The following is a 13,491-nucleotide window of genomic DNA, read 5'->3' on the forward strand; positions in this document are numbered from 1 at the left end:
CTTGGCTTGGCTTGATACTATTCACAAATTTAGAAAAAAAAAAAAAAAGCTAGGCTTCTGCTTTTGACAATTATTTTTTTAAATTTTTTTTTATAAACCAATCAAAATCTTTTTTATTTTCAATTTTATTTACAAATATCTCAATCTCAATTCTTTCACTATACTCTCAATCTCATTTTATCTTCAGAAATTGTTTGAATTTGTAAATAATAATTTTTTGTGTTGATAATTTCATTTTTATTTTAATTTATCATTACAAAATATTATAAATAAATTCAATATCAAATAAATCCAATGTCAAATGAATTTAGAAATTTAGATGTTGAGGACAAGTAAATAAATAGTATAATATATATATTTTATTTATGTTTGTAATTATACATATGTAAATTAATTTATTTGTACTATACTATAAACTTATAATATTTTTGATCATGTAACCACGATATTCCTCCATCACAAATGAGAGATTATAAATAAAATGTTTTGGATATTATCCTCAGTTTTAATAATTAAAAAATAATGTGTTTAAAAGTTTTAGTTAAAATTAAATAAAAAATTGTTTAAATGGGCCTACCCAATTAAAGCTCGTGGGTCACCTGTTTAAGGCTTGACCTGACCTTATATATAGGGTTAGGCCTTAAAAAATGCATGGGTCAACCTGACCCAAAGACCTATTACTATGCAAGCCTAGGGCCTTGACCCGACCCATTGACGTCTTTAAGGAATACAAAAGGATGTTATAAAAAAGATGGTGAAGGTGATGTTAGATTTTAGTATGATCAGGGAAAATAACAACCCTTATGCTAGTCTAGTGGGTTTGGTGAAGAAGAATGATGAAACATGGAAAATGTGTATCATTTATAGAGCTTTAAATCAAGCCACTATCAAGGATAAATATCTAATTTCTTTGATTGAGGAGTTGCTTAATGAACTTGGGAGAGCTGTGATTTTTTTCAAAAATTGATCTAGGCTCAGGTATTGACAAATTCAGATGCACTGTTCCTCTATTCCAAGAAAACCTTTAAGACACATGAAGGTTATTATGAGTTCTTGGTAATGCTTTTTGGCCTTACCAATGAACTTTCAACCTTCTAGAACATCATGAATTGTATTTTTAGGCCCCACCTTTATAAATTTGTCTTTGTGTTTTTTGATGACATCTTGATGTACAGTTTAAAGCAAGGAAAAACACTTGTTACACTTGGAGAACGTTCTACAACTATTGGAGATGAACCAACTATATGACAAGCATAGTAAATGCACTTTTGGAACTTCTCAAGTAAAATATTTAAGATACATTATCAATACATTAGGGATTTAAAAGGCTATGTCGAAGAATTTGAAGCAATTGAAGGGCTTCCTTAGGCTGACAAGCTATTATCGGTGCTTCATCAAGAGTTATAGAGTGATTTTCAAGCCTCTTATTGACCTTTTGAAGAAGGATGGGTTATTATGGAATGTAACAAATTAACACTCCATCGATAAACTAAAAAATTGTTTTACTATAACTTTTGTTTTGACTAAAGAATTCCTATTGAAATGAATGACTAGTGATGGAATTGGAGCTATACTTATTTAGGAAGGGCATCTTATTGCCTACATTAGCAAGCCTCTGTCACTAAGGAACCAATTATTATTGGTCTATGAGAAAGAAATGTGGACCATTCTTTTTTCCATCTGTAAATGGGAACACTATCTACACTATCAGCATTTCATCATCCACATAGACCATCGAAGCTTTAAATACCTTTTTGAGTAGAAACTTACCACTCATTCACAACAAGCTTAAGTGGCTAAGCTGATGCAATTTGATTATGAAAATCGATATAAGAAAAGAAAAGAAAATGTTGTTATGAATGCTTTTTCTAGATGTAATAGTTTGACTTCAGTAGTTTTATCTAATGATTTGATGGCACAAATTCAGGACGGTTGGCAATAGGATTCACACTTGCAAGCTATTATTGCAACTAAGTTAGTTGATTCCATTGCTTTTAGCAAATATGAATAAAAGAATGGGCAACTGTGTTACCAGGGAAAACTTGTAATAGTCAATATTCCTGATTTGTAACAACAACTACTGTTATTCCATGATTTAGCAGTTGGAGGCCATTCTGGCATTGCTACCACAATAAAGAAGTTTGTTTCAAATTATGCAGAATTACATTAAGAGTCATCCCACTTGCTAACAATGCAAACCTGGGAATGTTGCTTCCTCAGGCTTGTTGTAGCCTCTTTTAATCCTTGAGGGCATTTTTGTTAATCTTATCATGGACTTTGTTGAAAGGGTTACCTTGGTCTTAAGGCCGAAATGCAATCTTAGTTGTGATGGATATACTCACCAAGTGTGCTTATTTTATAAGTCTCGTTCACTATTTCTCTATTCAGATAATAGCTTAGCTCTTCCTTGACAATGTTTACAAGTTCCATGACAATCCTTGCACAATCACTAGTGACGAAAGAGCTATATTCCTTAGTAAGTTTTGGCAGAAACTCTTTTGGCTCAAAGAAATTAGTCTTCAATACTCTATGACCTGTAATCCTTAAACAGATAACCAAATTAAAGTTGTCAATTGGTATTTGAAGAGTTATTTTGGTGTATGGCTGGTGATCTCCCTCAGACATGGTTCCATTTTTTTTCACTTATCGAATTATGGTATAACACTAGCCATCACTCTAGTATCATTATGAGTCCCTTTGAGGCATTGTATGGATATCTAGCTCCTATTCATATTTTGTACTTCCCTAAGGATTAATTGATGGTTGAGGTAGACACCATGTTATGTTTAAGGGAGGGTGCCATTCGGGTTTTTCAACACAACTTGCGTAAGGCTTTACATCGAATGAAAACTATGGTTGATTCAAAACAAATTGATTGGTAGTATCAAGTGGGTGATACGGTTTATGTTAAGCTTTAACCTTACTAACAAGTTTCCATGCATCATGGTAATAAGAAACTTCACCCTAAGGTAACTTATTAGGGGCAACTTTCTTCTGATGCTTTGATCCATAATGTTTTCCACGTGTCTTTGTTTTGCCCTACTTATGCACTAGTGGTTACGTCTCCTACTTTTCCACCTAAATTTTAGTAGCATTTTTGTGTCCCTCAAACCGTCCTTGAGAGAAAGCTAATTCATTATGGTAACGTGGTTACTGCCAAGTTGCTAATTCAGTGGCAAAAAGAATCCAAAGAGACTACTACTTAGGAGTTTACTGATGATATTCATCACAAATTTCCAAGCTTCCTCTTTGAGGACAATGAAGCTAGGAAGAGGGAACTTGTTAGAGTCAAGTAATGTGGAAAAGAGAAGAAGCAGAGTTGGTTGGTTCCAAACGATGTTGTTAGGCATTAGTTTTGTACAATGATGTGGTGTCATTTGAATTGTTACTTTATATCTTTTGTATTGTCTAAATAGTGTCGTTCCATTTTTACAAATAATTTATGTTGGCGACTAGTTAAGGTGGGAGATGTAATATACGCTTTGAACAATTCAGTTACAACACGTGTGTGGAATGTATTCTTCGTTCTCTTGTGGATTTTGATCTTGTTTTCTCTTTCTCTGTGTGATTCAATCTTTTCTCTATTTACAATTTCACTCCGGCTTGCATCATAATTAACAAATTCAAATAAATAAATAACAAACAACAAACATGATATGCCCTTGTTTCATCATCACTGAACTCGTCATCCTCAAACATGAATGTTAGACAAACAAAGGTACTTAAACACTGAACACGAAAATGCTATGTGACTGGAGCATGTGGAACTATCGAACGTTATCATCAATTACCTAAATCTGGAACATGGAATGGATGCGCGGAGATGAAGATTGATAAGATTATGAAAGCTGAAAGAAGAAGAGAAGGCTAGAAGACTAGAGAGGAAAGACGAAGAGTCTACATGCGTGTATGAAGAGGCAAAGGGAAAAAAGTCTTTCACCCTAATTTAAATTTCAAAGTGAAATGACATTGTTCATTTTAAATATTTAATGACACTTATGCAAGCTCAACCAGGTCGCAAACCGCTTGGGTTTGGGCTTGGACTCATTTATATTGATATTCAAAGTTTGAGCTTGTTTTTATTAGACTCATTTTAGACTCATTCAAATCAGATTCAATTTTGAACTCAAATAATTTCAATTCGAATTTAACCTTAGTTATAATTGACAAATGGATAAGTCACTTGCAGGTGTATATATGTATTTGTTAAAAAAACGAATACGAGTAATGCATATTTTAATTTGATAAACAATATTTTTTTCATAAAATTATTTTATTACTTTTATCATTTTTTTTTTAAATTTAAACGAAGATAATTTGGGGTTATGCTATCACAATCATGCTCGTTGATCTTTCACGACCACGAGAAGAAAATCCAAGACAATAAGGAATAGAAAGAGAGTGAAATACTAATGAGGTCTGTGATCATGATCATCATCAGAATGATAATCAGTGTGGCTTCTATAAGTAAGGATCTTTTAGATACAAATAAATTGATATAATGTTCGGAATTTGAATAGTCCAAACTTAAACAACATTGTTGGCAATGGCTCTCAAACAGATCAACATGGTGTTTTGGGTCAAGGAATGGTCAATGGTGACATTTAGCCAATAAATAGACAAACAATGAGTTGAACTTGTTTTTGAGTTTGAACAAGCTTTGCTAGAATTCAACTTTACTAACGAGTGTGACAATTATTCAAATTAGTACAAGATTCCATGCAAATGAAATTTCAAAAAACAAATTGAAAGTTTTTGTTCCTCATTGTCTTCACTTCTTTTTTGTGTTATGTTTCAATTCTTAATAGTTCCATTGAATCTAATATCAAGATGCATCAAGTGGTATTAGAGCTGATGTTCTTGATCATGGTTAAAGGTACCCGAGCTTGAGAACTCAGGCGAGAAATGGCTTAGATGGTACAGGAGGCAAAGCTACACTAGTGACATTTGCAACAAGAATCCATTGACAAAATTAAGAGCTTGATCGAAGGACTCAACATGCAGTAATGTGAAAGTTATGAAATAGAAGTTAGTTGATTTGATGGAAAAAGGAGTACTTATAGGATCGAGTCAAAAGGTACATTGGGGTGAATTCACAAAGTTAGAATTCTTGAAATTCAGTGGAAAAGATCTTGATAGTTGGTTGTTACTGGTCTCTTACTTCCTTAAGGTAGATGGGATGACTCCACAATACTGGGTTGAGGTGATAAGACTTCACTTGGAAGGAAAGGTGATCGAACGACACAAAGGATTCATCAAATCTAGAAGACACCAGTTTGTACATCATAAATGACTTAGGTGCACATGGGTATGTATGCTTGAAATTTGGCTTGTGTACAGATGTGCATTTAATTGTTGACTTTGCCTTGACTTAAACCCTAATGCATGACTTGTCCTGGTCGTGACTCTTTCACAAGGAATCTTTCGAATGCATAGGCATGCATAAAATATTGACTTTGATAGGAGTTGACCTAGTTATGTAGATACATGTGATGCCTTGTACGAGATGCCTTGCTTGTGACTCCTTCATATGTCTATGCATGGGCAAGCATGTATCGTTTACACGGGCATGCATCATTTGTTAACCAAAACCCGTGATAACTTCAATTGAGGCGTGAACAGATGTTTGTGCATTGGAAGAGCTTGCTCATGATCGACCTTAAATATGTCATTCATGTATGGTCTCATATCTTTGTATGCACAACTTTAATTTGAATGATACATGAGCATGCATTGTGCAACACCTTAATACTTTGCATTTTTTAAATTTTGTCCAAATTGTTCATTATCTAACTCATGTGACTTTTACATTATTATTGTTATCATTGAAGGTATAAACTTGTAATTTGACCTTTTAAAAATGAAAGAAATTTAAAGTTTGTTAGTGACATTATTATAATTAAATTGTAAATCCTTATGAGGCTTAGAATTTGCTTTCTTCTTATTTCTTATGTTAAATTAGGAAACTTCTACTAAAATGGTCAATCATGATTCACTAAGGGTTATCAAATTCCTATATTAAAGGATTTGTTAAAATAAGATTTTACACATTCTTGCTTTTATTCATTAGTCATTACACTCCATATAAACATTCGCTCATGAATAGGATTGGATTTAAATTAAGCTTGTTCGAGTTCAAAATGAATCCAACATCAATGAGGTTGAGCATTCTGATATCATATTTGCCAGCTTGCTATCACATGCCAGCTTCAAGTTTCTGAGTGTCATCGTTTGCTATCACATATGCCAGCTTCAAGTTTGCATTCCGATATGGATGATTATTAGTGGAAGTGTCTGATGCCAGAAGCAAGCAAAGAAGAGATTGTATCTATGGAAATGCCCACGGACGATTTATTAATGGGTTCTTTCGACACCCAGCCAAGTTTGGTTTGTAACTCCTCTTCTTTCTAAGCAACGAATTCCAGAGGCCTTCCACACATAATCACACCAGAATACTACTCAATGGTTGCACTAATAGCCAGACGCCAATGGCCAATCCCTGTGTGTCTAGCGAACACGGAGACTCTGAGTAGTTTCTTAAAAGGGATACAAAGATAAAACTAAAACTGGAGGGGCAGTCGAAGAATTTAGTCATAGTTTTTCTACAAGGTATCTAGACCTGTTCACCCTTACATATTATGCAAAATGCCTTTTGGAGTGTCACGGGGGAATAAAAACCAATGGCTACACCAATGGAGCCACGCTTGAAGTCAAGAAAGTTGCTAGAAGCTTGTTGGCAGCCTAATCTACTAAACAATCACAAGATCTGATATCAAATGTTCTATTGGGGTTGTTTCTCAGCTTATGCAGGCTCTACGAGTCCATTTGGATGTTGCCAAAGGAATCATATGCCATATCAAAGGATCTCTAGATTTTGGTCTCACGTACAAGAAAAGATCTCTAGATTTTGGTGTCATGTACAAGAGAACTAAATGTTTTTTTCGTAAGTGGCTACATTGATGCAAACTGGGCTAGAAATATAAATGATTGTCGATTAACTTCGAGCTACTACTTCAATACTGGTTCAATTGCAATCACATGGTGCAACAAGAAGCAATCAAATGTTTCTTCTATCAAGCACCGAAACAAAGTATGTGGCAACAACTAGTGCTACATAGGAGTGTATTTGGCTCAAGCGTTTGGTGGAAGAAATTTTGTGCATAAGAGGGAAAGAGAGTGCAAACATTAAGAAAAAAGTGAAAACATATGCTATACAAAAAGGATTACTCAGAAATATACATGTAAAATCCCCCACACTGTCTGATTACCAAAAAACCCCTATTCCAAACCAGCTCCACTCGGCTCAACCCTCTACTATCTCTCAGTACAACAATGCACTAAAAACAAAGAATGAAAAAATGGGAACACGGGCTTCCAAAAGACGACCGCTACAACCTGCCATATATAATGACATCAAAAAGTTAAGATATCGCTGAAGCAGAGAACAAAGACAAATTCAAACTACTGGGATGGGAAATCAAACTTGCCAGAATAATTGGCCCTGAGAAATCTATATTTACCATTTGTGAGAGTTACATTTTATTTGTAACTAAAGAGCACCAATAACAAATAACAAAATTTGGCAGACAAGTCTCAACAAGCCAATAATCAAATTTCAAATATATCATTCTGCGTGAAAGTAAATGTGCTAACTTATAACCCTCCATAATGCATTGCATGAACATAAATCCACCTCAAAAGTAAAATGTCAAAAGGCATATTCTGTCCTTCAGGATATACAATTGCTCAGCATATTTTCATTGATTGCTAAAATACCATTTCATTATAAATACTGTTGAACATGCCAGCTTTCACTTGTCCAAGTTTGTTAATTTATCATCTATTCTTTCTTGCAAACTTAATAACTAATTTATGATGTGTATAAAACAAATATGGTAAGAGCAGATAGAAAGGCCAGGAATTGCATAGTACAAACCATGATTTTTCAAAGTCTCCGATGTTGGCAGTGCAGGCAATGACATCTCTGCCAAATTAGAAGTAGAAATTAAGTTTTCAATGTAAGAACAACTTGCAAGTGCACTTTCTACTAAATCTCATCTTTAACTGCATCATAGTTGTCAAAGACGAAAAGCGCCAAAAGGCAATGAGAGGTCCTCTTGCTTAAGCGAAAAAGGCAAAGTAAAGGTGTCACTTTTTTATCAAAGGCAATTAAAAAATTCCATTATTTTTTATTTTATTTCCATTAAATTTAAATTATTTGTTACTACATCAATAATAAAAAATTGATTAACAACTGCATCAATAGTCTCAGATCTGACAACAATTAGTTATCATGCCTAGATTTCTCTAACGACCATCTATAATAGATCAGTGAATCTATCCGACGACCTTAGATCTCTCCAACAACCCTAGAACTCGCTGACAACCTCTTAGCAATCTTATAACTCATTGTTGACCTCTCGACGACTTTAGAACTTATTAGTGATCTCTTTAACAACTTTGAACCTCACTGGAGCCTTAAGAATTGTTAGTAACTCTCATATGAGACTGAAAATTGCCCAAAACCTGCCTAAAAACTTGAAACTGTGCCAAAAACTGTCTAGGATTTGTTGATAACCCTATAATCTAGTTGTGGATAACCTAAGTGATAATAAAGAGAGCTTTTTTGGTGCCTATAGCTTCTCACAAGGTGTCAAAAAAGTGCTAAAAGTGATCTCCTTTGAACCACTGATTGCCTAGAGCATACTCATGGTGATGTGGCCATTGCCTTGAGAAAAACATCGCTTAAGCATGCCAAAGGCGTGTGTCTTTGACAACTATGAACAACATGACAGAAAACAAATCTTTTGCCTATCAGTTACCAGGAGCACACAGAGACAGGGATGACATTGAGGATGGTAAAGGCCATGGAGCTGCAATGTTGTCAGTAAGGTCGCATGTGAAGCTGTAGCCTGTTGAATTGTCAAAGGACACATCTGCAGGCAAGCTTCGAAGTAGACATCCTATATAAAATAAGGAATCAAAATTTATTAACTTACAAATGCAAAATTAAATTTCATTAGATTAATCAAAAGAGTAATAATGTGGGTCAACCAAATTCCCTTAACATAAGAATACAAAATACAGAAGAATGCTTATTAAACTTAAATTTAGGGTCTGTTAATTAACATATACCAATTGGTTTCCTATACAATTACAGAAAGCAATAAATCATATTTCTCTCCATGATTAAGTAAGAGAAACAATACTGATCCTCACCTTACAGAGCACACTTTTAAACTTAAGCAATTACACACAAGACGCCTTGCCTATATTTATATCTATCCATCTGTATGACTGCTCTTATTACAAGGGTCTTCTGTGCTTATGATGATTAATATTACAAGGCAAAATGCATCCACTTTTGGGATTTTGAAAGCCAGTATTAGGTATGGAATTACGGTAACCCCACTTTAAATAATCAAATGGCATTCTGCTAGAACTTTGTTAATGAAGCTTTTTTGAACATCCAGCAAAAAATATTTATAATTTTCCCAGTAGATAAATGAGGTGTCCAATATTTCTGTTCTTTTTTCTTTTGGTCCTTTAAAAAACAACTGAGGTAATTAATCTTTTTAACAAGGCAAAATAATCTTCCCCCAACACCACATCCATTGTCTTTTAGAACATATGAATAAACTAATGATTATGATTATGCTGACTAAATTTACAGAAAAAATGCATACCACCAACTGAAAAAGTAACATACAAAATTACAACATATAATATAAGAGGGGGAGGACAATAGGAGAAAATATTGAAGCAAACCTTGTTGTCCATATGCTGATTGAGAATCCACATCACAAATGACAAAACAGAGAAAAAAAACACATCAGATGAATTCAAAAATAAAAAGGGAAAGATTACAAGACCATCATCACAGGAATTTATGTACCTTGAATACTAAAGTCTTTCAAGTCAACGTCACAGAGCTCATAGACATTTGTCATAACCCCTCCTTTCTGTAACATAGAACCAAAAAATGCAGCACAGATTATAGCTTGTTTATTTGTAATTAGCATTTGCTTCTGTATTCCTTCAATATAGGTATTTAACGAGCTACAGCATGTAGGACTAGGAGCGGCTGCATTATGGCATGCTTTGATTACTTCTGAAGGCTGCCTAAACTCCAATGGGCAAACTGCAGCAGAATAGTTTTGTCACCATAAGCAAATAACAGAAAGCACCAAACACCAGAATGCAATGTGTCATGTTATGATAGGAAAGGAATAAAAAAGCTTATTACATATCTGAAAATGTAAAGCAAAGTATATATTCCCTAAAGCTCTAATCAACATTATGATAAACGCTATATGATTATCCAATATATAGAGCAACTTAATTAAAAAGAATAAAGTAGAAGCACAAGGAATTTCAAAATTTTTCTGCAAGTACTACATCTAGTAACATGCATGTAAGATGATTAAACACTGTACCTTTGTTAACTTTGCAGGCAGATAATATTCGTAATGCAGTATTGGCAGCATCTGCTGATAATTTACTTGAAAGATACGAGTATACAACCCCTTTACAGTCATTTAGTGCATTAAATGATTTGATCCTCCAACTAGATTTTTATTTTCATTAATTGCCAATGATGATCCTGAAATCTGCAGAGCAGCCTCCGTAATGGCAGGTTGACAAACTGGTCCGCAACACTCTTTAAGAGGATCAACAGTGCTGCAAGCCTCCAATAGCTTGCTTGTGTTTACTGCCCTCTCAAAACTAATAACATCCTTAACAGGACAAGAACCACCTGTGAGATTCAATGATGTTACAGAGCACAGTGCATGAATTGTGCTGTTGGCCCCTTTACTAGCTAATATACTAATGATATCTGAAAAACAATCATTAGCAACCGCATTTTCCAAGACCAAATTTTCAGATTTCATGCTGTAGAAACCCTGGAATATGTGAAGTAAAGCACCAAACTGCGGACAACATATTACATTTCCTACAAGTGCAGCTAAAGGTTGGGAACAATCAGTTGCTGTTTTGTCCATGATAATTGACATTGCAGAGAAATTTACAGGGCATCTCCCAGTTAAATTTGGTTCATATGTAGTCGGGAAAGTCGGATACATTGGTGGCACAGTTTCACCAGTATGAGGATAATGTGGAAATACAGCTGGTGATATTTCTATAGGTTCAAACAGTCCACTGCTAGGAGCATTAGCAAACTCAGATGTGGAAGAATCATGACGAGGCATAAGCACTGTATCGGTATACAATGCCGCTACATCTTGGAAACTAAACAACCAGGTGATGAATAATAAAAACACCTGACAAAGGGATCCTACAATCAAACACAAGTACGAAATCAGCATTTAGATTTGTAGTCAGTCATATCTATAGAAGAAAATGAACCAACAACAGTAAAGGAGAAACAGCACAGCAAAATAAGAGCAAAAGAAAACTTTTGTGTGTGATGGGTTGAGCAACAAACTAAAACGCAAACTTCATTTCTTTTAAAATCAGAGAAAACATTACATGATAAAATAACTGATAGTGATTAAATCTCCAGATCATGAAAGAAAAACATCATGAACAAGATACATAAACACAACAAATATCAAGCAGCTTCATACAACCAATTAGAAGATAGTGTTATAATAAATCATTCTAATGGTTGGGAAGACACAAGAACTTAAAAGACGTCTTTCCCTGTCCAATTGATGTTTTTGTCAAAATAGGCCACGCCACAACAAATAAATTCCAATAGCTCACCTTTAAGATGCCTCACAGTCTGAAAACAGTCCATAGCTCCCCTAGCCTGCAGGCACCATTGAATTTTATGAAAGAAAACAATATGGCTGTTGATTGGCAGAATAAGAGATGCTCACCGCAATACCTGTACCATATTCAAGCATTATGACCAGAGCGACAAGGGAAAAAATAATTATAAGGCTGAGTAAAATTATACTTCAAGTAAACAAAAGAATTATATCAAAAGAAAAAATGAAATTACTGCTACATCCCAGCATTGTAAAACTATATAGCTTTATGTCTTCAGATTTGCAGTCAATTGAGCCCAAGTCTAATCACTTTTGTGAAGATAAAAAACCCGAACAATCACACCGAACACAATTAAATAAAGGTTCCCCAAAAAATATAAAATGACAATGAAAATCTTCACATAGAAATTTCAATTTTTCCCCTGATTTTCCACATTTTCTCAGCTACCAAACATATAACCAGAGCTTTGCATGGGAGTGAGAGAGAAAATCAAGTCATCTATGTCAAAAACAATCCATAACAAATTCCAATTTTTCTCACCTCTGCCACAAATTTCTCAGCCACTAAACAAATCAGCCCAATTGATCAACCCCTCCCTCAAAAACAATAAATAAATTTAATAAGACTTGCATTCCCTCTTCATTCCACATTTTCTCCTAACCACACTAGAAAATCATTTCTTCAAGGAAATAAAAAACGAAACCCTCAACTCAGCCAAGGCAACAACCAAGTAAAAGCTTCAAATTTCCTTCATTTTCTAACGATTTATCAGAAACAAAAGAAGCAAAAATCATTTCTTGGATTAAAAAAAAAATCAACTCAAGCAAATTAACTAACCAAACTGCCCTTAATAAAACAAAACTTTCCCGAAAATTATCTTATAACACTAAAAGCTTCAATTTCCCTTCACTTTACCACGTTCTTTAATCTCTCAGCTCCGGATATTAACTTCAAAGAATATAAAGTTAATAGAACAAAAACGAAAAAAAACACCTGCATAGGAGATACCAAACAAGCAACCTCAACCAGCTAAATCTTCTTAAAAAAAAAAGCTCTAAAACTGACATTTTCTCAGCAACCATCACCGAAATCAAGAACAAAACCACCCAACTAAACCGAGCAAACTCCCCAAAATGTACTCAATTAACCATCTTCCACCTTCATTTTCATCTTTCCTTCATCTTCCCACGCTTTCCCAGCTCCCAACCCCTTCAAGGGGAAAAAAAAAAAGCTATACCTGAACACAATGTTGCAGCTGGGCCCATTAAACGAGCATATCAAATCACAAGAGCATAAAAATTGAACTTCACGAACTCAAAACGCAGAAGAGGAAGTCGTTTTGGAGGCGATCGGTAGGTGAATGATGAGAAAACCTACAAATAAAGGGGATGTAGTGACTGAGCTAAGTGAGTGCAGAGTGTCAATGTGAAGTTATAAAGGTGTGGATAAAAGTGAAGGAGAAGAGAGAGAGGAGAAATGGCAACGTTAATAACTTTACCTTTCAAGACTTGACCCGGAATTTTCCGGATTTGGAGTCTCGCTTCTTTTTCTATTTGTCGGGTTTTGAGGTCCTCCTTGTGTGATAATAAGTAAATACCCATATTATTTATATTTTTATATTATTCATATATTAAATATATTCAAAAAAAGTTTTGAACCAAAAACTTATTAAAAGGGTGTTTTTACACCCTTCCCATGTTAAACGGGAATTATATATCATATTTTATGTTTATCGTATTTTTATATTTTTCTCTT

General features: G+C 34.4%; 1 pseudogene; it reads right to left on the reverse strand.

The window, feature by feature from the left end:
- Nucleotides 1–7,142: 7,142 nt before the first annotated feature.
- Nucleotides 7,143–13,205, reverse strand: LOC123202453 (annotated as a pseudogene).
- Nucleotides 13,206–13,491: the final 286 nt, after the last annotated feature.

Source organism: Mangifera indica, chromosome 18, assembly GCF_011075055.1.
Source record: "Mangifera indica cultivar Alphonso chromosome 18, CATAS_Mindica_2.1, whole genome shotgun sequence".
NCBI classification, from domain to species: Eukaryota; Viridiplantae; Streptophyta; class Magnoliopsida; order Sapindales; family Anacardiaceae; genus Mangifera; species Mangifera indica.